The following is a 25,346-nucleotide window of genomic DNA, read 5'->3' as shown; positions in this document are numbered from 1 at the left end:
GGATATGTTATATCAGATATTTTACAATATAGGCTAAACATGTCATATACTATGGTAACAAGCCATTATAGTGACCCTCTACTGAAAAACATTGATTCATATAATTTTTAGCATTAGTCACTGGTTATAGAAAGGACACAACCCCTTTTATTTAAAGGCCCAGTGCACTGATTTGTGCACAGTAAAAGGGAATTAATTAGAGGAAATATTTTAATATTGCTATTTGCTCTTTCTCTATAATAGAAGTGTCAGAGATGGAAGAAAATTAGTAAGATGTATATGAAAATCTTCTTCCTGTCAGAGTCTGGGACATGGTGGGGGTACCAGCACCTTGGTGGGGGGTGCAGCCTGAGGTCTCCTGGCTGGGTACCGGGGCAGGGGGCGCAGCCTGAGATCCCCCGTCAAGCCCTACTGGGTGGGAGGCATAGTCTCAGGTCCCCTGCACCATCCTGGCGCCACACAGCCTCAGGTCCCTGCTGATCGCTCATTACGGCTCGTTATGGGAACCCCCGCCTCCACTGTCGGTGCAGCCATCTTGTGACAGCATGACGGAGTGAGGGTCAGTTTGCATATTACCTCTTTATTATATAGGATAAGCAAAGTGACATATAAAAGAGTCTTTCTCCTGGTCAGCACTAAACAGTAATTAACTGACAAAGTTGAGGTTGGATATTAATCAGGTCTCCTGAATGACAGCTAAGCTTCCTTTTATATACTCTGTGTGCTTCATATAAAGTGGTTTCTCAATGTCAGCATTTAAAAAATATTTAATTGTATTTAGAATATCTACATTGATTGTCCCTGATATTTTGAGATAGGCAAAGAAATATGATATGAATTGTGATATTTCTTGGGTCAGTACCATTTGAGAAGGAACCAGTGAAATTTTAGGCCATTTGGCAAGTCACATGTTTACTTCATCTGTGAACTTACAGAAATCCAAAGTAGTATGTGGCAGGACATATCCACATCCAAAAGCAATCATTTAAACAAGACATGAGCAAAAAGATTTGTCATTAAAATTTAGAGCATGCTAGTTGAGAAGAGAGAAATCCTCTCAGTACCCTCTAATGAGAAAGTTACTCTGTATCATCACCGTCACTTATGTCTATAAAAACAGGAAGATTTTCCATGTTAAGTAAAAAACCATTCACAAAAGGATAAATACTGCATGTCTACAGATATGAAATACCTAGAGTAGTCAAATTCATAGAGACAGAAGGTAGAGTGATTGTAGCAGGAAGGTGGAGGAAGGGAGCAATGCATTATTGCTTAATGTGTATACTTATAGCTATGCAAGATGAAAAACGTTCTGGAGACAGATGATGGTGATGGTGGCACAATAGTGTGAATATACGTAATGCCACTGAATTGTCACCTAAAAATGGTTAAAATGGTACATTTTTAAAAATATGTTTCTGTTGATTTTAGAGAGAGAGAAAGGGAGAGGGATAGAGAGATAGAAACATTGATGAGAAAGAAACATTGATCATCTTACTCTTGCACACTCCCTAGTGGGGATCAAGCCTGAAAACCCAGGCATGTGCCCTGACTGAAAATTTAACAGGGTCCTCTTGGTTCATAGGTCTATGCTCAACCACTGGACCATACCGGCCAGGTGAAAATGGCACATTTTATGTTATGTATATTTTACCAGAATTTATAAAAAGTAACTTCTGATAAGTTACCTCCTTCTGACATGGCATAGCACATTTGTGTGTCCTTATTTATTCCTCTGGAAATAATGTTTCTGACAGAAAGCATGGTCTCTGGAATATATAATTGTAACTCTTTAGATAATAAACTTTTTCATTGTAAAAAAAAAAAAAGAAGAAGTTTTTCACCTGGTAGTGGAAGCAGTAATCTTATTTTCTCCATAAATGAGTATATTTTATCTTTTCCTTACTAAGATTGGAGTAATATCAAATTGAGTGTCTTCTGGAAGTTGTAGAATCATCCCCAAAAAAACCTTTATGGCTAAGAATCCATAAAGCAATGTATAATTATTATTTTTAATAAAGAATATTAAAGGATTGATGAAAAAATTTCTAATTTATATATATTTCTTAGAGTTCATACATTCCATCATTTCACAAATATTTATTGGGACCTCATTATGTTCCAGATATCCCTCCAGCCTTTAAGAACACATTAATGAACACAACATAAATTATTTTCTTCTAGAGCTAACATTCTCCTAAATATGTCGATCTTTTGTCTTATCAAAAGAACCAATTAATTGATTTGTGAATAATTAAATAGATTAATTTCCTCTGATCTTTTATTTAAAGGTGTGAATTTAGTCAAAGCCTGTGATTGAACCAGCACCAGTAAAACTTTCAGTTATATATGTAGAGCTTGCATATCCTGGTAGACACCACAGTTGAATACTAAAAAGTAACCCAGATGCAGAACTGTGTCTATATCCATTTCTATATCGACATCTATATCTATATCTAGGTATATAGATAGAGATTAGATATAGTTAAAGGTATAACCACAGGTATGGATAGAAATACCAATTATCTTGCCAGAAAGGATAACAAAACTAACAATCTATTTTATTCAATACTTAACTATTCCCCAGTATAAGGCATTACTGAAAGCACTGTGATAGTTTAGTTAAACAAAGGCTACTCTGACCTTAGGAAATATAAAGTCTACTAGGTGAGATAAGGCTAATAATATACTAAGTAAAGGATAGGGACATAGCACAATGTAATAAAGGCTATATAAATTCTAGAGTTAAGATGAGCCCAAGAAATAACTAATTCTGGTTCAAGGGACTGGGAAAGGCTTAATAATTGAGCAGACTACTTATTGAGCTTCAAATATCCAAACACTTCAATCTTGTACTATTTTATTTGATCTGTAGCAGAAGGATCTAAAGTCCTTGAAAGAACTTAGCCCTAATTAAATATATCCAAATCCAGTTTCAGATTCTTTCTCTGGACCTTCATGTTGAAAGTGAATGTTCAATTGAAGGTAACTTTCAGTTCACCTTCTGAAATCAGTACAAAAAACAAATGAGTTTTCTCTAATGATTAGTGACTTCCCTGCCTGCCTCTAAGACATTTAAAGGTTGCATACAATTAATAGTCCCATGGTTTTTGTTTTATTTTGCTTTTTTTTAAACGAATATGAGTAATCTTTAAAAAAAAGTAGAATAATTTTAAGAAGTGTGTGGAGAAAGAAAAATACACAGCTACACCTGAAACAATAATTGTTCATGTATTTTTCCCCTCAGTGTATTCTGAAGGGAGGGAGAGGAGTGCTCATCTTTGACCTTTCCTGAGTGGAGCAGTGACCAGCAAGCTCTGTGAGCCATTCACACACACAGGATCATCCAGCTAGTTGTCCCTGGTTTCAGTTTCCTGCACAAATAAAAATGGCACACACCTACTAAGTCACTACTAGTTTCTATGATTTCCCCTGTGGAGGAGGTATTCCTTTTTAGGCTTATCTTGCCTGATGTTTTCACATGATTTGATGGAAATACAGTTTTTACTTTTTGTAATTACACAGAATTTTCCAATAAACAGTCTTTTGTTCAAATGCCTTACTTATACTTATCAGTTCTGTTGAAAGAAAGGAAAATGGAATGATTTCTAATGAGAGAAAAACCTGTATTATTTGCATGCATCATCTCTATCTTGAATATAAAAATTAAATTGCCACACATTGTAGGTAGAAAATGCCTCTTTTCTGCCAAATCTCCAAAAATATATTTTAAAATTTCATACATCTACTTTGAAAAGTGAAAGCAACTTTATCAGATCACTTGTAAATAAGACAGTCTTATTATTACTTTATAGTAGTGTTTCCAGTTGAATTATTGAAATTCATCAACATATATTGAATATTTACTGTGTGACTTTACTGATAACAAACAGAATATTGTACAGATGACCTTAAGAAGTATAAATAATTTAATTATAGAATGTGTTCATAATATCAGAATGCAGAGAAATAAGAGAAAACTTCAGATAAAATAGTTATAAAAATGTTTGTGGAGAAAGTGATTGGGTCACACCTAGACATTTGGCTAAAAGAACCAGAGATGAATGGAGTTGCTCTATATATGTGGGGACATTGAAAACCCAAACCTATAGATTGCAAGGTGGACTGTGCATAGAATTCAGAGCAGAATTTTTAGGAAGAGGAGCGCAAAGCTAAAAATCCTGGGCTTTAATTTTTAGTGATGGGAATGTCTGGGAGAAAAAAGTATTTGAAGAAAATATATAATAGTGTTATAAGCGTGCACTTGATAGATTATGATGGTTTTTATCATAAATACTAGAGGTTCGATACATGAAATTTGTGTGAGAGTAGGCCTTCCTTCCCCCGGCTGCCAGCACCGGCTTCCCCCTGGTACCCAGGACCTGGGCTTCCCTCCTGCCACTGGCAGGCACCTGGGACCCAGCTTTCCTTGCAGCCCTGGCTTCATCCAGAAGATCCTCTGGTCTAATTAGCATATTATGCTTTCATTATTATAGACTAGAGGCCCATTGCACGAAAATTAGTGCACTGCGGGGGCGGGGGGCCCTCAGCCCGGCCTGCCCCCTCTCGCAGTCCAGAAGCCCTCCTGAGGGAGGCAACTAGGCTATCATGGGAAGGTGCTGCCCCCAGCACCCCACTGCTGCTGCCACTGCCGGCCACCATGGCTGGTGGCCCTCAGCCCTTGCTTCTTAGCGCTGGCCCCGCCCCCCCCGCCCACTGGTGGGTGGGGTGTGATCTGGGGCCAGGCCAGCTGGGGGAGGGCCTGTGGGAGGTTGAGGCACAGCAGGTCGCACCTGTCCAGCCTCTGTGGAGGCGTCGCACTGGGATCGGCCAGCGCCACTGCCTCTGTGGCTGCCTCTGCAGAAGAGGCAGCACTGGGACCAAGACCACACAGCCTCCTCTCCTGCTGCCTCTGAGGAAGGGCCATGCCACCAAGGCCGCTTCCAGGGCACTGCCTCCTCCACTCCCACACCCGCACATTTCTAAGGTGTCTACTGTGGTGTCACCAACCAGGGACAGCTCACCGGGCAATGCACTCCTGGGGGGGTATTTAGCTGTGGTAGCATTGCATGTTTGGGGTTCCCCAAGTGTCCCTGATCTATGGAGCTGGCCATGGTGACTGGGAGTCCTGGGTGGGGAGAACCAATCTGGGGGGAGACATGGTGTGGTGAAGGCTGGGGCATACCCGTGGTGATGGGCTGGAATGTGGAGGCTGGGACTGCGGTCTGGAGACTGGACAGGGGCCAGGGATATCACCTGGCTCCTGAGGGATGTGGCCATCTGCTGGCCAGAGAGGTGAGGCCTGTGGTTCTCTGAGAGCATGTGCTGCTGGGGCACAGGGGTTTGTTAGGTCCGTGCTGACAGGAGACAGGCCAAGAGATGTTGTGAGAGGTTTAGAAATTTTATTTTTAATACACACCATTATATCCATCTCAGCAAGCAAGAGTAGGGAGGGCGGGATATTTATCTCTGTGTGGGTCGGATGTAGGTGCAAGCAGTTGCAGGAAGCTGCATCTAGCATTGCTTTTCTCGGCTGCTTAGCTTCTCTTGTGACACCTGAGATGAAAATAGCAGGAAAACAGCAGAGAGGGCAGGAGCCTGAAGCGGAGACAATAGAAAAGTACTGAGCGCAGGGGAGAAACTGAGGGCAGGGAAAGGTTACAGAGTATGCCTAACAGGGTTTGGCTGGCCTGGGACCCAATCTGCTGCTGGATCCGCTGCTGCTGCATGGCTGCGGGTAGCCTCAGCATCCCTGAGGCTGAGGCTGCTGGAACTGGGCGTGTCCTGCCAGGCCTGCAGCCATGCCAGTGCTGCCTTTCTGTTGCTGCTGCTGCTGCTGTTGCTCCGTGGCATCTCTCTGTACTGTGGTTCATACTCACCATGCTGGGGTTGCACCCCGGGTTCACGATGTTCAAGGCCTGGCTCTGGGGGTTCAGGTCTCCTATTGCATGCTGCTGTGGAGAGACAGAAGGTCGTGGCCTGCTGGCCACTTACTTGGCTGTGTTCAGATTCAGCAGGCTGGGCTAGAGCTGAAGGCCGGGCTGGCCGGCCACTTACTTGGAAGTGTGCTATTTAATGAGAGCTGCCATCAGCTGAGGGTTTGATTTGAGGATGTTGAGCATGTGCTGCTGCTGGGGGAGCTGGGAGACTTCAGGGTCCACAGCAGGTCCTGCAGGGCACCTGGAGAGATGCTCTGAGGTGGCGCACCTTGGGTCTGCACAGACATCATGGGTCTGGGCATGCCTCTCATTGGCTGTTGCTGGGGGATGGGTGCCGGCTGCCACTGCTGGGGGTCGGGGGCAGAATGACAGGCCCACTGACCTGGTTGGGTCACATTCAGGCCCATGGGGGCCATCTGGCTCTCGGGGGTCACTGTGCCTCAGGGGCACACTGTTGTTGGTGCTCACCCAGTACAGATGCTGCTGCTGCTGTGCCGCGTGTGTAATCTGCCAGGTGCCTCCACTGCTGCAGGTGGGCCTGGGCGGGGGCGGTGGGGCTGGCACCGTGTTAGTGAGCTTCCCAGTGCAAACTGTGGTGGGGGCTGAGTTCTGGCCGCGCTGGAGAAGCCGGCTAGTGACATGCTCACAGCAAGGTCTAGGGCAGAGTCGGGGGCTGTGGTGTCCAGGGTGTGCTGGGATGCAGTGTGGGGGGGCGGGGTGGTGCTGAAGGAGGGGAAGGCAGACACTGCTGAGGCACAGTGCGGGTGTTGATGGTGGCATCCGCTGGCGCATGAGCTACATGTGCTGCTGGCGGAGCTTCTGCTTGATGTTGAGGCAGTAGGGGATGGGGCATGTGTTTTCCTGGCAGTGTTTGGCATGGTAGCAGCAAAAGGCCATGCACTGCTTGCACACTCCACGACTTCCATTGGTCTTGCGCTCGCAGCCCTTGATGTGCTGCACAACCCACCTCATCTTCTGTCAGGACGGCTGTGGGCAGTTGGCATTGTGGCACTGGTGGGCATGCCTCAGGGACTGGACGCAGTGCTGAATGGCCTGGCGCCACCACTCCCGGAGGCTCCTGGACTGCGGCTCACCCTGGCTGCCGCCCTCATCAGCCTCTTCATCCAGACCCAGTCCCACCTTCACCATCTTGTGGGTGTGGCCCTTTGTGTTGTAGCAGTTGATGCAAAGGTCATAGTCCTCGCATCCACCCGCCACTGCTCTGCGGTGGAGGCGCTGCCTCTGTTCTGGCTCCTAAGGTGGCACACTGCCATCTCCTCTCTGGCTCCCCCCACAGGGGCAGTACTGCCTCCTCCCGGTGGTGGGGCCGCTCTGCCTCCGGTCCTAGGCCCTCACAGCCGCTGTGGCTTTGTCGGGATGGACATCAGGAGGGACGTCTGGAAGACATCCACTCTAATTAGTATATTACCCTTTTATTAGTATAGATGTTTCTATGCAAGATTTTGTGCTTTTTTTAGGTGTGAATTTAGTTGAAGTTAAACATGTATTTTATAATTATATTTTCAATTATAATTATACTAGAGGCCCGATGCACAAAAATTCATGCAAGAGTAGGCCTTCCTTCCCCCTGCTGCTGGCACCAGCTTCCCTCCGGCACCCGGGACCTGGGCTTCCTTCCTCTGGCCACTGGCAGGCACCTGGGACCCAGGATGCTTTCCTCTGGCTGCCTGCAGGCAGCCAGGACTCGGGCTGGCTTCCCTCCAGCTCCGACTTAGTCAGGAAGGATGTCCGGAATGACGTCCGGAAAACATCGGTCTAATTAGCATATTACCCTTTTATTTTTATAGATTATAAACATGTTTATTAATTATATTTTCAACCAACTAATACCTCTAGAATTTGGGAATACTGATTTGTTAGTTTAGATAATCTTAATGAAACTTGGAATAAAAATTTATAAAATTGTCCATCTTTCTGGATATTAGCACAGTGTTCCAAACATGATTACATAGATTTTATCTAGTATCAACATCATAATAGTGAAGAATGTGGGAGGGATTATTAAATAGTCTAAATATATGAATTGATAAATTTGGTGCAGGTGAAAGGTATATGGTTTTGGGTTGTTTTTTGTTGTTGTTGTTGCTGATATTCACACTTTTAAACCTATCAAGAAGATCTTAAGTATAATTCATGTTGAGAATCCTATGCGTTTTCTAATGTCAGAGTTTTGGTCAAGTACATTTAGATGTAAGGAACACAAATTATTCATAAAAATGTCTTTCCCTTCCATACTGATGGCTTTTAACACTACAGAAATAAACCCTGAGATATGCTTTACAGCACAGCATGAAATTTAAAAAATAATTTAAAATATCCATTGCCCTTGCTTATTTCATAAAGTAAGCCTGCAGAATGGAAAAGTTATTGATTTGTCTCTACCCTTCATGTATGTAACTATTCCAATGTCTACAAGAGTTAGGAGTTTCCATAGTTCCCCTAACATTCCTAAGTAAGAAAAAATCCTGTAGATATATAGGAATTTGCAGTGTGCATTAAAAAGGAGGACAATTCTTGGATGAATTAAAAAGTAAAACATAAAGCCAGGGAAGTCATGTTATCAGCATTCTGTATCTCTAATACTTAAGCAGAAATATATATGTCTATATATGTATATGTATGTATATATATAACATTTATTTATATATTTATTTATTTACATATCTAGATAGTATCTATAATATTTATGTATTATATCTGCTTTATTTATATATTATTTATTTATATGTAATATATAAATATATATTTTTAACCAAAAATATTATATGTAAAACAATGTTTAGGTGTCAAAACAGAATATAAATTTAATTTTTTTCTTTTAAAACTCTTAGACAGAAAACACCTTATTATTCAGTTGTAAGAGTGAATGCTTCCATCAAGTAAGAGAACATTTAACAGAATGGACAGTTAAGGTGACTTTGAAGTTCCATTGTACTAAAAGGATATTTTAATAGGTTCTCAAAGTTAGGATTGTAGCTTTTGTTTTTTCATACCTATGCCATGCCTAGCAGTAAATGACTATAGAACATTTTTAGATGGATGGAAAGTAGAGTTATTATGCATATAGACCTCACTTTAAAAGAGACATCAAGGGCACTAGCAAACACACATACTTTCCCACAAAATGAAATCTGGGGAACAAGATTTGCAGAGAAAGAGTATGTTGCTAGAACATTTTTTGCATGTTTTCATGAATAATACTTAGGATGTAGGAAGTCAAATAGTATATTTCTTCTTATTTCTCTCACTTTTTACAAGACAATCAATAAAACAGAAGATTTAGTAGATACCCTAAGAAAAGACAACCCTGTGAAAAAATTTCCTAAAAGATTTTTCTGACTTAATTTAGGTGGAGAAATTTTTGAAAAAATGCTTTCATATCAATATATGAAATATAATCTTCTTATTTCTGGTCATCTAAGACAATTTATAGAATTGTTTTAAACCTGGAAAGGATGTGAGTGAGAAGTAGCCACTACTCTAATTAAATACAAATTTTACACAGTGGTTTAAGCCATAATCCATCTACCATAAAATGATTTGAAATGCTATTATTTAAGTCAAGATTAGAAGGGCGTTAAGGAAAATAAGCAATATTCTTTTACACTAAGACACAACAAACACACCATTTATTTCTTGAAATTGCATTCTTTTCTCAACTGACCTTCTTCTCAATGCACAGTACACAGATTAAGCCACAGACTAGGCTTTCCTCTTTGATTCATTCCCAAATCATTTTAAATGACTTCAAGATTTTTTTTTTATCTTACCCATTCCTAGCACCACTGATTTATGTGAAATGTTGACCATCTAAGGCACAGATGTCACTAAAACAACAGATTTTCCTTTTGCTTGCGTTCTCTTCCAGTTTACAACACAGAAAACGCCTAATCTCTCTAAAATTTATCGTGCAATGTCTGAAAAATGTACTTTGAATCTTTTTCCCTTAGTTAAAAATTAAGAGTCTTCTTCACCTCCATCTTAATTCTAATTACTCTTCAGTATAAAATCTCTAATCCAGGAGCATTAGTTTCCATATTCTCCCATATTCTCTTGTTTTAATTCTCTTTACTTTTAAACTTAGTTTATTCTTGTCAACAAGTACAAATATGTTATGTACTGTTCAAATTCTAAGATATTCTTCTCATCTATATTTACCCTCATAGATAAATCTTTTCACTTAAAATTTATAATTGGATTCAGATACACATGATCGCTATTCTCCAGTTGTTTAATGTATGAAATCTGGTCCCCTAAAATAACATTTATATACTTTAAATACATAAAACATAGGTCTTATATTTTCCTTGTCATCATTTGCATACCTACAACACTGTAAGATATATGCTCACGTCTGTGGTATACCTACTGGTTTATTGACTTAAATATGAGGTGCTTCTAAACCTAGGTAAGAGTATGAAATTCAGAGCAAACATAACTTTTCTGTTAGAGCCACTAAAATGAAGTGAAGCACGAGATTTAGAGCTAAGACAAGATTCTGAACATTTCCTGGATTTTCAGGTGTATTTATTTCTGTGATTTCAGAAAGAGTTACTTTATAGATCTGTCTTCTAAGTTTAGAAATGGCAGGTCATAGTTTTAAAAAACACAGCTCTAAGGAGTCTTAGAAATCAAATCAGTGCAAGTATAAATGGGATTTGGAATTCTCAGATTAAAAAAAAAGATTGTGTACATAATAATTTAAAGAACTATGTCAACAAATACTTGTTAAATTTGAAAAACAAAAATTTGACAAACAAAAGACTTGAAGAAAATCACATTTATTACACAGAATATGTGTAGTACTTCGAATTAATTAAGGACATATTAAATAATTTAATGGAAAATTGGGAAAAGAAATATAGCAATATTTCAAAAAAAAGAAAAAAATATGCATTATTATAGAGAAATAATTAAATTGTGAAAATAAGTCATGAAAAGAATAAAATATATTTGTGGTGATATGGGAAACGTGCCTCCATTTATTTACTAATTTATATACTTTTAGGAAATGTGGGTTTTTTTCCATTTAATTAAATTTATTGGTGTAACATTGGTTAATAAAATTATATCGGTTTCAGGTGTATAATTCTGTGATGCATCATTTGTATATTGAATTTTATGCTCACTACCCAAAATCAAATTTTCTTTGGTCACCATATATCTGACCCCCCTTATCCTTTACTACTCTCCTTTACTCTGGTAACCACCCTACTGTTGTCTGTGTCCATTTATTTTAAAAATACATATATGAGCATGCATATGTGTGTATGTTTGTTTGTGTGCACGTATGTGTGCAGATGTACCTGCATGCACACAGAACCTTTCTGAAAAGACACATAAGAACTATTGTCCCTGGTTTGCACTAGCAATTAGAACTGGATAACTGCAGAACAACATTAACTTTCATATATATATATATATATATATATATATATATATATATATATATATATATTCTATCTAATAAAAGAGAAACATGGTAATTAGCCATACCTCCACTACCCTTCCCATTGGCTAATCAGGGCCATATGCAAATTAACTGCCAGCCAAGATGGCGGCCAGCAGCCAGGCAGCTTGAACTAACATGAGGCTTGCTTGCTTCAGTGACAGAGGAAACCAACATTCCCTGCCTGCCTTGCTGGCCTCTGAGCTTGCAGTTTGAAACATTGTTACAAATATAGAAGCTAAACAAAACCCAAGAAACCTGCTTTCAGCCAGCCGGGATCTCAGAGCTGGAGTTGAAACAGTGTTTCGATTATAGAACCCAAACAAACCAGATACCTGCTTTCAGCAGCGGAGGTCTAAGAGCTGGAGCCAAGCCTCAGAGCTGAAGCTGACCAGAATAAAAAAAAAGAAAGAAAAGAAAAAAAGGAGCGGTTGGGAGCTTCAGTCACCTGACAGCCTGAAAACAGCCCTCAGCCCCTCACCCAGACTGGCCAGGCACCCCAGTGGGGACCTCCACCCTGAAGGGTGTGTGACTAGCTGCAAACAGCCATCATCCCCTCACCCAGGCTGGCCAGGCACCCCAGTAGGGACCCCCCACCCTGATCCAGGACACCCTTCAGGGCAAACCAGCCTGCCCTCACCCATGCACCAGGCCTCTATCCTATATAGTAAAAGGGTAATATGCCTCCCAGCACCGGGATCAGCGGAGCCGCAAGGCCTCCCGGCACTGGGATCAGTGTGACAGGGGACAGTGCCCAAACCCCCTGATCGCCCTGAGGCTCTTTGTGTGACAGGGGGCAGGGCTACAACCTCCCTATCCGCCCTACTCTGCTCGTGACAGGGTAAGGCACCCCAACCCCCTGATCAGCCCTGCTCTGTGCCTGATAGGAGGGAGCTCCCCAACCCCCTGATCACCCTGCAGCTCTGTGTGTGACAGGGTGCGGGGCCCAACCCCCTGATAGGTCCTGCTCTGTGTGTGACAGGGTGCGGCGCCCCAACCCCTCCCCCAACGGGCCCTGCTCTGTGTGTGATGGGGTAGAGCCATAACCTCCCAATCGGCCCTGCCCTGAGTGTGAAAGGGTGCAGCTCCCCAACCCCCTGATCCGCCCTCCTCTGTGTGTGACAGGGGGGAGCTTCCCAACCCCCTGATCGACCCAGCTCTGTGCATGACAGGGTATGGAGCCCCAACCCCCCTGATGGGCCCTGCTCTGTGAGTCACAGGGGGCAGCGCCCCAACCCCCTGATTGGCCCTGCTCTGTGCGTGACAGGGAGTGGCACCGCAACCTCCCCATTGACCCTGCCTTGAGTGTGACAGGGGGCAGCGCCCCAACCCCCCAATCGGCCCTACCCTGAGCATGACTGAGGGTGGCATCGCAACCTCCCGATCTGCCCTGCTCTGCGTATAATAGGGGCAGCACCCCAACTCCCCAATCGGCCCTGCTCTGAGCCTGACCAGGGGCTGCACCTCGGGATTTGGCCTGCCCTCTGCCATCCGGGAGCAGGTCTAAGCCAGCAGGTCGTTATCTCCCGAGGGGTCCCAGACTGCGAGAGGGCACAGGCTGGGCTGAGGTACCCCTCCCCCCCGAGTGCACAAATTTTTGTGCCCCGGGACTCTCGTATATATATATACACACACATACACACACACACACACACACACACACACACACACTAGAGGCTTGGTGCAAAAAATTTGTGCACTCTTGGAGGGAGCTCCCTCAGCCCGGCCTGTGCCCTCTCATAGTCTGGGAGCCCCCGGGGGATGTCTGACTGATGGCTTAGGCCCGCTGCCCATGCGGAGCAGGCCTAAGCAGACATTTGGACATTCTTTGCACTGCCATGGAGGCAAGAGAGGCTCCTGCCACTGCCACTGCACTCACCAGCCATCAGCCTGGCTTTTGGCTGAGCAGCGCTCCCCTGTGGAAGCACACTGACCACCAGGAAGCAGTTCCTGCATTGTGTGGGATCAGGCCAAAACTGGCTCTATGACATCCCCCAAGAGGTCCCAGATTATGAGTGGGTGCAGGCCAGGCTGAGGGACCCCACTAGTGCCTGATAGAGACCAGGGAGGGACACAGGAGGTTGGCCAGCTGGGAAGGGACCATGGGAGGGCTCCAAGGTGTGTCCGGTTCATCTTGCTCAGTCTGATCAACTGGACCTCAGCAGCAAGCTAACCTACTGGTCGAAGTGTCTGCCCCCTGGTGTCAGTGCACATCATAGTGACTGGCCAACCTGTCGACTGAGTGCCCTGGTCAGTGCACATCATAGTCAACTAGTTCAGCGGCCTTAGCATATCATTAGCATATTACATGTTGATTGGTTGAATGGATGACTACATGACGGAACACTTAGTATATTAGGCTTTTATTATATAGGATATATACTTGTACTATACTATATACATATATTGTTTTTGTAAGTATAAACTGTTCAGATTATGTGTTGATAAATTATGTATCTCTATTTATTTTTTTATTTTTTTTAAAATATATTTTATTGATTTTTCACAGAGAGGAAGGGAGAGAGATAGAGAGTCAGAAACATCGATGAGAGAGAAACATCGATCAGCCGCCTCCTGCACATCTCCCAGTGGGGATGTGCCCACAACCCAGGTACATGCCCTTGACCGGAATCGAACCTGGGACCTTTCAGTCCGCAGGCCGACGCTCTATCCACTGACCCAAACTGGTTTCGGTTGTATCTCTATTTAAATTATGTATTACCAGAGGCCTGGTGCACAAATTCGTGCACGGGGGGGGGGGCATGTCCCTCAGCCCAGCCTGCACCCTCTCCAATCTGGGACCCCTCAAGGGATGTCCGACTGCTTGGGATCGGGCCTAAATGGGCAGTCGGACATCCCTCTCATAATCCAGGACTGCTGGCTCCCAACCGCTCACCTGCCTGCCTGATTGATGCCTAACTGTTCCCTTGCTGGCCTGATCACCCCAACTGCCCTCCCCTGATGGCTCAGTCACCCTGAACTGCCCTCCCCTGAAGGCCCTGTAGACCCCAACTGCCCTCCCCTGCCAGCCCAGTCACCCCAACTGCCCTCCCCTGCAGGCCTGGTTGCCCCCAACTGCTCTCCCCTGCAGGCAATCTTGTGGGGGCCATCTTTGACCACATGAGGGCAGCCACCTTGTGTGTTGGAGTGATAGTCAATTTGCATACTGGTCATTACTAATTAGCATATCAGGGCTAATTAGCATATCCCTCTCGTTGTGTTTGAGTGATGGTCAATTTGCATACTGGTCGTGACTGATTAGCATATCCGGTCGTGACTGTGAGGGCATCATGATCAATTTGCATATTACCCTTTTATTGGTATAGATAGAAATTATGTACCTACAAACTAACTGTGCATCTTATATTTATACTAGGCACCCAGTGCATGAGATTCATGCTCTCGGGGCAGGGGGTTCCCTCAGCCCAGCCAGTGCCCTCTCGCAGTCTGGGAGCCATCAGTCAGACATCCTTAATGATGCTGCAGAACCAGGAGAGGCACCCACCACCACACAGGGTTCTGGCTAAGTGGTGCTCCTCCTGCATTGAGCATCTGCCCCCTGGTGGTCAGTGCTCATCATAGCGACCGGTTGTTCTGCTGTTCAGTCAACTTGCATATTAGCCTTCAATTATATATATATATACACTAGGGGCCCGGTGCACGAAATTCGTGCACTGGGTGTGGGGCGGGGGGGAGTGTCCCTCAGCCCAGCCTGCCCCCTCTCACATACTGGGAGCCCTCAGGTGTTGACCCCCATCACCCTCCAATCACAGGATCAGCCCCTTGCCCAGGCCTGATGCCTCTGGCCTAGGCGTTCGGCCCGGGCAGCGGGGACCCACAGCTGCAGCGGCCCCGCGATCATGGGCTTCGCTTTAGGCCCAGGCAAGGGGCCCCTAGCTCCTGGGACTGCCAGCTTCGACCTTGCCCAGCTCCCATCGCTGGCTCCTCCCCTACTTCCTGCTATCACTGGCCAGGGTGGAAAAGGCACCTGATTCTCCGATCATGGCTGGGGGGCAGGGCAAAGGCAGCCCCAGGGCCGCCTTTGCCCTGCCCCCCAGCTCTTAGCTCCCCCCTGGGTTTCTGATCACTGTCAGTGGCAGGGGGCTTCTTCCTGCTTTCCCTTTTTCCTCCCTGCATTGTGCCTACATATGCAAATTAACCACCATCTTGTTGGCAGTTAATTTGCATATAGCCCTGATTAGCCAATGAAAAGGGTATCGTCGTACGCCATTTACCATTTTTCTCTTTTATTAGTGTAGATATATATGATATATACCTGTATATACACTGTATAACATACATATAGTATACATATACATATTACATATATAAACACCGATATGTACACAGCATGAGGGAAAGAAAAAACTTCAGTACTAAAAAAAGAAAAAATATTTAGTCTATGTAATCTTATTTCTAATTTAGCTATTAAAAGAGGATTGAAGAGGTTTCAATATGTGCATGTTTATTTTAATAATATGTTGAAACTAGAGCTGAGACTAGAACCTATGTGTCATATTTTTCTCTATAAATAAATTTATATTTTTATTTATATAATGTGACTTTATATTTCCATTTTATATTCCATTTTTTTAGTTTTATTATTTCAACAAAATTTTCCCATTTGCAATTTAAACATTATATTCAATTTATTGCATTTCATCTCATGAAATTTAGTTTTTAATTCTTATTTCTCATTACTTTATATGTCCTTTATCTTCTCTAAGAGTGAAGTTTTGAGGCATTTTCCCTTTAGTCTTATTCTGCTTTGCTGAAGTTTTAAAGTCAGCAAGATAACTTTAACTTTGCATTTTTATCACTTTTATCAGTTTTCTTTCCAAATGTGTTTCCACTCTGGCTGGCTTTTACTGGCACCAATGTGGATTATTGCATTGAAAATTTGCATGAGAAATATCAGAAATGCTATTTTCTAGGATTCCCTCTGGAAAAATGTTAAAGATAGCACAGCCATTTCTATAATATCAATTTACCAACATGGAAATTGCATCAGAGGTTTCAATTGACTTATAAAGTCTAAGAAGTTCTTGAGGAAGCCAAGGATAAGTTGTATAAATGTGTAAATGTTACAAATATTTGTCAAAGGGCTTTGGGATACCAAACTGAAATCATAAACATTTTACTACTACTGAGGTCATTTTTTTAGGTTTAAAAAATGTACAAGTAATTTTTTTTCTCAAGTTTCAGGAATGTACACACAGGTGTTGGAGAGTAAAGGTGGCTACAAGTATTTTGCTTTCCCTTCTAGTAAAAGGCGAGGAGTACATCCCTCTCCTGTATTCTAGGATTGCCTTAGTCCTGTGATGGCAAACCATTTGAGCTTGGCGTGTCAGCATTTTGAAAAACCCTAACTTAACTCTGGTGCCGTGTCACATATAGAAATTTTTTGATATTTGCAACCATAGTAAAACAAAGACTTATATTTTTGATATTTATTTTATATATTTAAATGCCATTTAACAAAGAAAAATCAACCCAAAAAATGAGTTCGCGTGTCACCTCTGACACGCATGTCATAGATTCGCCATCACTGCCTTAGTCACTTGTTTGGCCATTAGAAGGCTGTGGACTTCCAGGGTTCTGGGGTTTTCAAGGTTAGATAATTAGAGTCTTATAATCTCTCCCCCAGCTTTTGGGATGTTTGGGAGAGTTAGACGAAAGAGGGGAACCACTGCCCTAACCGGTTTGGCTCAGTGGATAAAGCATCAGCCTTCGGACTCAAGGGTCCCAGGTTCAATTCCGGTCAAGGGCATGTACCTTGGTTTTGGGCACGTCCCCAGTAGGGAGTGTGCAGGAGGCAGCTGATTGATGTTTCTCTCCCATCGATGTTTCTAACTCTCTATCCCTCTCCCTTCCTCTCTGTAAAAAATCAATAAAATATATTTTTTTAAAAAAAAAGTGGGTAACCACCACCAACTAAGAAGCCTGACATAGTGCAGGCAGGCAGGTTAGCTCAGAGGCAGGTAGGCGAGTGAGGGGCTTCTCCATTAGGCTCCGCTATTTAAAATTTGAGCCCAGGAGGAACCAAGATGGCGGCGATATAGGCAGACGTGTCCCAGGTCGTGTCCCGGAGCAAATGGAACGAGCAGCTGAAGCTAGTAACACTCACACCGAATTGGCGAAATTGCTCAGCTGGTGAGAGGGTTTACAGCCGGGAAGAGCAGAACTCCCCTGGTAAGGTAAAAAAAAACCAGGGATTTGGGCAGGAAAGTTTGCCAGACCTCTGAGCCCAGAGAGTCGGAGGGAGACCGCGTGGCAGACAGCCGCGTCCCTTGGGACAGGCACAGCCCCTGACGGGGGGAAAGGAGAACCGCGGGATTCCTGGCGCCGCCAGGGAAATTGAGAGCTGGGTTCTGTGATCACGGAGGACTGAGCCTAAAGGGGGCAACCTGAAGAGCTGACCTGACCATGCAGTCCCGGTAAGAGAAGAAGCTTACAGAAACCAAGCCTTCCCCGTTTCCGCGGCCGGCATTTGTTTGTTTGTTTTCACTGAATCCTGTTCATGGGACATTTCGGATACAGACACTCACCTGTGCTGAGGAGAGGGAGAGTGTGCTGGGGAGTGGAATCTGGGGAGAGACTGGTGAAAGAGGGGGAGCCGGGAGAGGTGGTAGTGAATTGAGTGCTGAGACACCCCAGAGCCCGGGACTGGGGCAGCCACCCGCTCCTGAGAGGGAGTCTCCTCCCCCCAGCCCCCAGGCAAGGAGCACAGCCACACCCAGATTCCACCCTGTACAAGATCAAGGATTAAGATAACCTGATCAGTCCCTGGGAGTTAACAGGGTCTGGCCTATAGGGGGATTTTCAATCCCAGCAACAACATAGCGCCGGTAACTAACTATTACGCAGTCAGCTCTGGGCAGTGAACTTCCACTGGACAGAGAGGCCCTATAGCCTCAGAGGCCAACCCCAGAACACTGCCACCCAGAGGCTGACCCACAAACTGACTCTTTGCTAAACACAAAATAAGGCAGTCTGGGAAATAAATGCGGCATGCTTTAAAATAAGGACTGTGGTTTACAACACAGAGGAACAGTATATCGCAGGGAAACTCAACACTCTCCTGAATACCTGGAAGGTCTAAGGCGAGCCACACTGAAGAATAGAAGAAACGAAGGACCTTCACTACTGCAATTTCTTTTCTTTTTTCACTTTTTAACTAAGAAACCAATTTTTTTTCATTCTTTTTTTTTCTGTTCTTTTTTTTTTCTTTTTCTTTTTTTCTTTTCTTTCTTTTCTTCTTTTTCCATCACCTGATTTTACCCTTTTAATGACTACCTTCTTATTTTTAACCAGTATTATTACTGCTACCATTTTACCATTTTTTAAAGTGCCATTTTATTTTTTCTTTATTTTATTTTGGGATTAGTGTTCACCATTCTATTTTCATCGTTATATTATTGGTTGTTTCTAGTTTGCATTCATATCCAGGGAGCTGTTGCTGGAATTTGTTGGGATTAATGGCTGTTCTATAGGAGTATTCTCCTCATATAAAAAGTCTCTTCCCTCTTCCACTTCATTCTCTCTTTTCGCTCTTTTTTTTTTTTTCTTTTCTTTTCTCGCTTTTATTTTCCCCCTTCCTTTTTCCCAATTTCATTTTTGCACTCCCTTTTTTTGGTCCCTACTTTTCTTTTCCTTTTTCTCTTTTATCTTTTCCTCTTCCTTCTTCCTTATCCCCTAATTCTCTTAATTCAGGTGGTCACCTTTAATTGGGGTTATTAATATCGTGAATATATTTGTGTATAGTGCCTGGTACGTGGTGCCTTGTTGTGTTGTATTTTGTGCCTTTAAATCAACGCAGCAGATCCAAGCAACAGCAACCTCCTGAGCACCTCATCCTCTGCTGAGGAACAGCAGCTGTACGTGAAACCTCGCCCCACCAGCCGGAAGAGCCACCACAGCTGTGAACAGCACCCACCAGAGGAGCTGCTGCCAACTGAAGAGCAGCTGCTACCACAACCGCCCGAAGAGCAACCACAGACCAAGGAGTCACTGCCACCAAGGGAGCAACCACTGAACAACTCAACGTCTAGATATGTCAGTGAGATCAAACATGGGTAGACAAAGAAACCCCCAAAGGAAAGAGAAGGGGGACTCTCCAGAAAAGCAGCTAAGTAATACAGAGGCATGCAACATGACAGATAAAGAATTCAGAATAAGGATCTTAGAGTGCATAAACCGGATGGAGGAAAAAATCAACAACCTCTGCAAGAAGCAAGAAGAAACAGATGAAAAAATCGATAACATATGGAAGAAGCTAGAAGAAACAGATGAAAAAATCGATAACATATGGAAGAAGCTAGAAGAAACAGATGAAAAAATCAACAACCTAAGTAAGACCCAAGAAGAAATGAAGAGTGATATAGCTGCAATGAAAAACTCCATTGAAAGTATCAACAGTAGACTAGGAGAAGCGGAGGACCGAATAAGTGAATTAGAAGACAAGGAAGCAAAACACACCCAAAATGTACTGCAATTGGAGAAAAAAATTAAAAGACAGGAGGAGAGCCTAAGGGAGCTTTGGGACAACATGAAACGAAACAACATACGAATAATAGGAGTACCAGAACAACAGAAAGATGAACAAGGATTAGAAAACCTACTCGAAGAAATAATATCAGAAAACTTTCCTGAGGTGGGGAAGAAAAAAGTCACACAAGCCCAGAGAGTCCCAAACAAGGTGAACCCGAAAAGACCCACACCAAGACACATCATAATCACCATGGCAAATGTTCAGGACAAAGAGAGAATCTTACAGGCTGCAAGAGAGAGACGGAAAGTTACATACAAGGGATCTCCCATTAGATTGTCAAATGACTTCTCAACAGAAACACATCAGGCCAGAAAAGAATGGACTGAAATTTACAAAGTGATGCAAAGCAAAGGACTGAATCCAAGAATACTCTATCCAGCAAGGCTATCATTCAAACTTGAAGGGGAAATAAGAAGCTTCACAGACAAAAAAAGACTAAGGGAGTTTGTCACCACCAAGCCAGCAATGCAAGGAATGCTAAAGGGACTGGTATAAAAAGAAGAAATAAAAAGCTCAGAAAGAAAACAGCCACACACACACACAAAAAGAAATGGCTACAAACAAGTACCTTTCAATAATAACTTTAAACGTAAACGGACTAAATGCTCCAACCAAAAGACATCGAGTGGCTGAATGGATAAAAAAACATGACCCATACATCTGCTGTCTACAAGAAACCCACCTCATTAGAAGGGACTCACACAGACTGAAAGTGAAAGGATGGAAAAATATCTTTCAGGCAAATGGAAAGGAAAAGAAAGCTGGGGTAGCAATACTTATATCGGACAAAATAGACCTCAAAGTGAAGGCCTTAATAAGAGATAAGGAAGGCCACTTCATAATACTAAAGGGATCAATACAACAAGAAGATATAACCCTGGTAAACATATATGCACCCAATGTAGGAGCACCCAAATTCATAAAAAAACTCCTGGAAAATATCAAAGGAGAGATCGACAACAATACAATCATAGTAGGGGACTTTAATACACCATTGACAGCACTGGATAAGTCCTATAGACAAACAATCAGCAAAGATACAGCAATCCTAAATGACTCACTAGATCAGATGGACTTAATAGACATCTTCAGAACACTGCACCCCAAAGCCAGAGAATATACGTTCTTCTCAGGTGCTCATGGGACATATTCAAAAATAGACCACATATTGGGTCACAAGCAAAGTATCCCCAAATTCAAGAAGATTGAAATCATAAAAAGCGTCTTCGCAGACCACGATGGCATAATATTAGAAATAAACTACAATAAAAACAACCCAAAATACTCAAACACCTGGAAGCTGAATAGCATGCTATTAAATATTGATTGGGTTACCAATGAGATCAAAGAAGAAATTAAAAACATCCTGGAAACTAATGACAATGAAAACACAACAATCCAAAACCTATGGGACACATTGAAAGCAGTCCTGAGAGGGAAGTTTATAGCTCTACAGGCCTATCTCAAAAAACAAGAAAAAATGGTAGTAAATCATCTAACTCTACAACTCAAAGAATTAGAAAGAGAGCAACAAGAAAACCCCAGAGTGAGCAGAAGGAAGGAGATAATAAAGATTAGAGCAGAAATAAATGACATAGAGACCAAAAAAACAATACAGAAAATCAATGAAACCAAGAGCTGGTTCTTTGAAAGGATAAACAAGATTGATAAACCTCTAGCCAGACTCACCAAGAAGCAGAGAGAGAGGACCCAAATAAATAAAATCAGAAACGATAGAGGCGAAATAACAACAGACCCCACAGAAATACAAATGATTGTTAAAAAATACTATGGACAGCTTTACTCCAACAAACTAGACAACCTGGAGGAAATGGACAAATTCCTAGAAAAATACAGCATTCCAAAACTCAATCAGGAAGAATCTAAAAATCTCAACAGGCCAATAACTATGGAAGAAATTGAAGCAGTCATCAAAAAGCTTCCATCAAACAAAAGCCCAGGACCAGACGGCTTCACAGGGGAGTTTTACCAAACATTCAAGGAAGAACTAAAACCTATCCTCCTCAGACTACTACAAAAAATTCAAGAGGAAGGAACACTTCCAAGCTCATTCTATGAAGCCAGCATCACCCTAATACCAAAACCAGGTAAAGACAACACAATGAAAGAGAATTACAGGCCAATATCCCTCATGAACATAGATGCCAAAATCCTCAACAAAATCTTAGCAAATCGGATCCAGCAGTACATCAGAAAGATCATACACCACGACCAAATAGGATTTATCCCAGGGATGCAAGGATGGTACAATATCCGCAAATCAATAAACGTGATACATCACATAAACAAATTGAAAGAAAAAAACCACATGGTCATATCAATTGACGCAGAAAAAGCATTTGACAAAATTCAACACCCATTTTTGATAAAAACTCTCAGCAAGGTGGGAGTAGAAGGATCATACCTCAACATAATAAAAGCCATATATGACAGGCCCACAGCCAACATCATACTCAACGGACAAAAACTAACACCATTTCCCCTAAGAACAGGAACAAGACAGGGATGCCCCCTCTCACCACTCCTGTTCAACATAGTACTGGAAGTGTTAGCCATTGCAATTCGGCAAGAAGAAGAAATAAAAGGCATCCAAATTGGAAAAGAGGAAGTAAAACTGTCCTTATTTGCAGACGACATGATATTATACATACAAAACCCTAGAGATTCCATCAAAAAGCTACTAGACTTAATACATGAATTTGGCAATGTAGCAGGATACAAAATTAACCCCAAGAAATCTGAGGCATTTCTATACACCAATAGTGAACTTTCAGAAAGAGAGATTATAAAAACAATCCCGTTTACCATTGCACCAAAAAAACTAAGCTACCTAGGAATAAACTTAACTAAAGAGGTAAAAGACCTCTACTCAGAAAACTACAGGACGTTGAAAAAAGACATAGAGGAAGACATAAACAGATGGAAGAACATACCGTGTTCATGGATTGGTAGAATCAACATCATCAAAATGTCCATACTACCCAAAACAATCTATAAATTCAACGCACTTCCCATTAAAGTACCAACAGTATACTTCAGAGATCTAGAACGAACTTTCCAAAAATTCATCTGGAATAAAAAAAGACCCCGAATAACTGCAGCAATCCTGAAAAAGAACAAAGTAGGTGGGATCTCAATACCAGATATCAAGTTGTATTACAAAGCCACTGTTCTCAAAACTGCCTGGTACTGGCACAAGAATAGGCATATAGATCAATGGAATAGAATAGAGAGCCCAGAAATCGGCCCGAACCAATATGCTCAATTAATATTTGACAAAGGAGGCAAGAACATACAATGGAGCCAAGATAGTCTCTTCAATAAATGGTGTTGGGAAAATTGGACAGATATATGCAAGAAAATGAAACTAGACCACCAACTTACACCATACACAAAAATAAACTCAAAATGGATAAAGGACTTAAATGTACGACAGGATACCATAAAAATTCTAGAAGAATCCAAAGGCAAGAAAATCTCAGACATATGCCGAAGCAATTTCTTCACTGATACAGCTCCTAGGGCACTTGAAACTAAAGAAAAAATGAACAAATGGGACTACATCAAAATAAAAAGCTTCTGCACAGCAAAAGAAACCATCAACAAAACAACGAGAAAACCCACTGTGTGGGAAAACATATTTGCCAATGACATATCTGATAAGGGCCTAATCTCCAAAATTTATAGGGAACTCATACAACTTAACAAAAGAAAGATAAACAATCCAATCAAAAAATGGGCAAAGGACCTAAATAGACACCTTTCAAAAGAGGACATCCAGAAAGCCAAGAGACATATGAAAACATGCTCAAAGTCACTAATCATCCGAGAGATGCAAATCAAAACAACAATGAGGTACCATCTCACACCTGTCAGACTGGCTATCATCAACAAATCAACAAACGACAAGTGCTGGAGAGGATGTGGAGAAAAAGGAACACTTGTGCACTGCTGGTGGGAATGCAGACTGGTGCAGCCACTATGGAAAACAGTATGGAGTTTCCTTAAAAAACTGAAAATGGAACTCCCATTTGACCCTGTGATCCCACTTCTAGGAATATATCCCAAGAAACCAGAAACACCAATCAGAAAGGATATATGCACCCCTATGTTCATAGCAGCACAATTCACCATAGCTAAGATCTGGAAACAGCCTAAGTGCCCATCAGTAGATGAATGGATTAGAAAACTGTGGTACATCTACACGATGGAATACTATGCTGCTGTAAAAAGGAAGGAACTCTTACCATTTGCAACGTCATGGATGGAACTGGAGAGCATTATGCTAAGTGAAATAAGCCAGTCAATAAAGGAAAAATACCACATGATCTCACTCATTCGTGGACAATAGAGACCATTATAAACTTTTGAACAATAATAGATACAGAGGCAGAGCTGCCTCAGACAGATTGTCGAGCTGCAGCGGGAAGGCCGGGGAGGGTTGGGGGGCAGGAGGTAGGGGGGTAAGAGATCAACTAAAGGACTTGTATGCATGCATATAAGCATAACCAATGGACATAAGACACTGGTTGATAGGGGAGGCTAGGGGACTGTCTAGGGCGGGGGGATAAAATGGATACATATGTAATACCCTTTGTAATACTTTAAGCAATAAAAAAAAAAAAAAAAAAAAAAGAAGCCTGACTACCCAGAGACCACCATACTGTGAAGAGCCTCAAGCTAGATTAGTGAAGAGGCCACACGGAGACAGAGTGTGTGGCCAGCCCAGATGTTCCAGAGGTCCAGTTTAATCAGCAGACTGTGAGGGGGAAAACTATATTGAACATTTCATCCCTAGAAGATGTGAAGTTGAAAGGTAACAGGAACCCAACTGCTAACTGCCAGGAGCCAATTCCAGCATGTTCAGCAGGGCTGAATCATCTGGAGTGGCAATGGCACTTCCCCAAACCTGAAAAGGATGCATTAAATTGATTGTTTGCTGCCAGACAGCTCAGGGCATCTTAATCTACATGTTATTGCCTCCTACTGGCCAAACACCTGAACAGCTAATACTTCCAATCTGACAATGGACTGTGTATACGAAACCCTACCCTTTGACGTGTATATCTCCGCCTCGCCTCAGGACAATTTGTGTTAATAAAAAGCATGGGGTCCTGAGACGAGGAGATCTTAGCTCCTTTTAGCTAGGCTCCTCTGACCCCCAAATGCCTTTCAAAATTATGCGTTGTCTCTGGACTCTTATTTAAGTTACACACAATCCCTTCTCCAGATTGCTGAACCCTTCTTAACGCCGGAACAAGAGCCCTGGCAGTCAGCCAGACCTGAGGCCCTACACAAATGTCCACAGAAAGGTAGTGCAGAACAACACTGCCAGTGCCCTTTTTTCAGAGGACATGCAGCCAAG

General features: G+C 42.6%; 1 pseudogene; it reads right to left on the bottom strand.

The window, feature by feature from the left end:
- Positions 1-5,537: 5,537 nt before the first annotated feature.
- Positions 5,538-25,346, bottom strand: part of LOC132232966 (CREB-binding protein-like) — a 33,110-nt pseudogene continuing 13,301 nt past the window's right edge.

The sequence above is a fragment of the Myotis daubentonii genome, chromosome 1, assembly GCF_963259705.1.
Source record: "Myotis daubentonii chromosome 1, mMyoDau2.1, whole genome shotgun sequence".
NCBI lineage: Eukaryota > Metazoa > Chordata > Mammalia > Chiroptera > Vespertilionidae > Myotis > Myotis daubentonii.
Note: the sequence above shows the minus strand (reverse complement) of the source record. Positions and strands in the feature narration are given on the sequence as shown.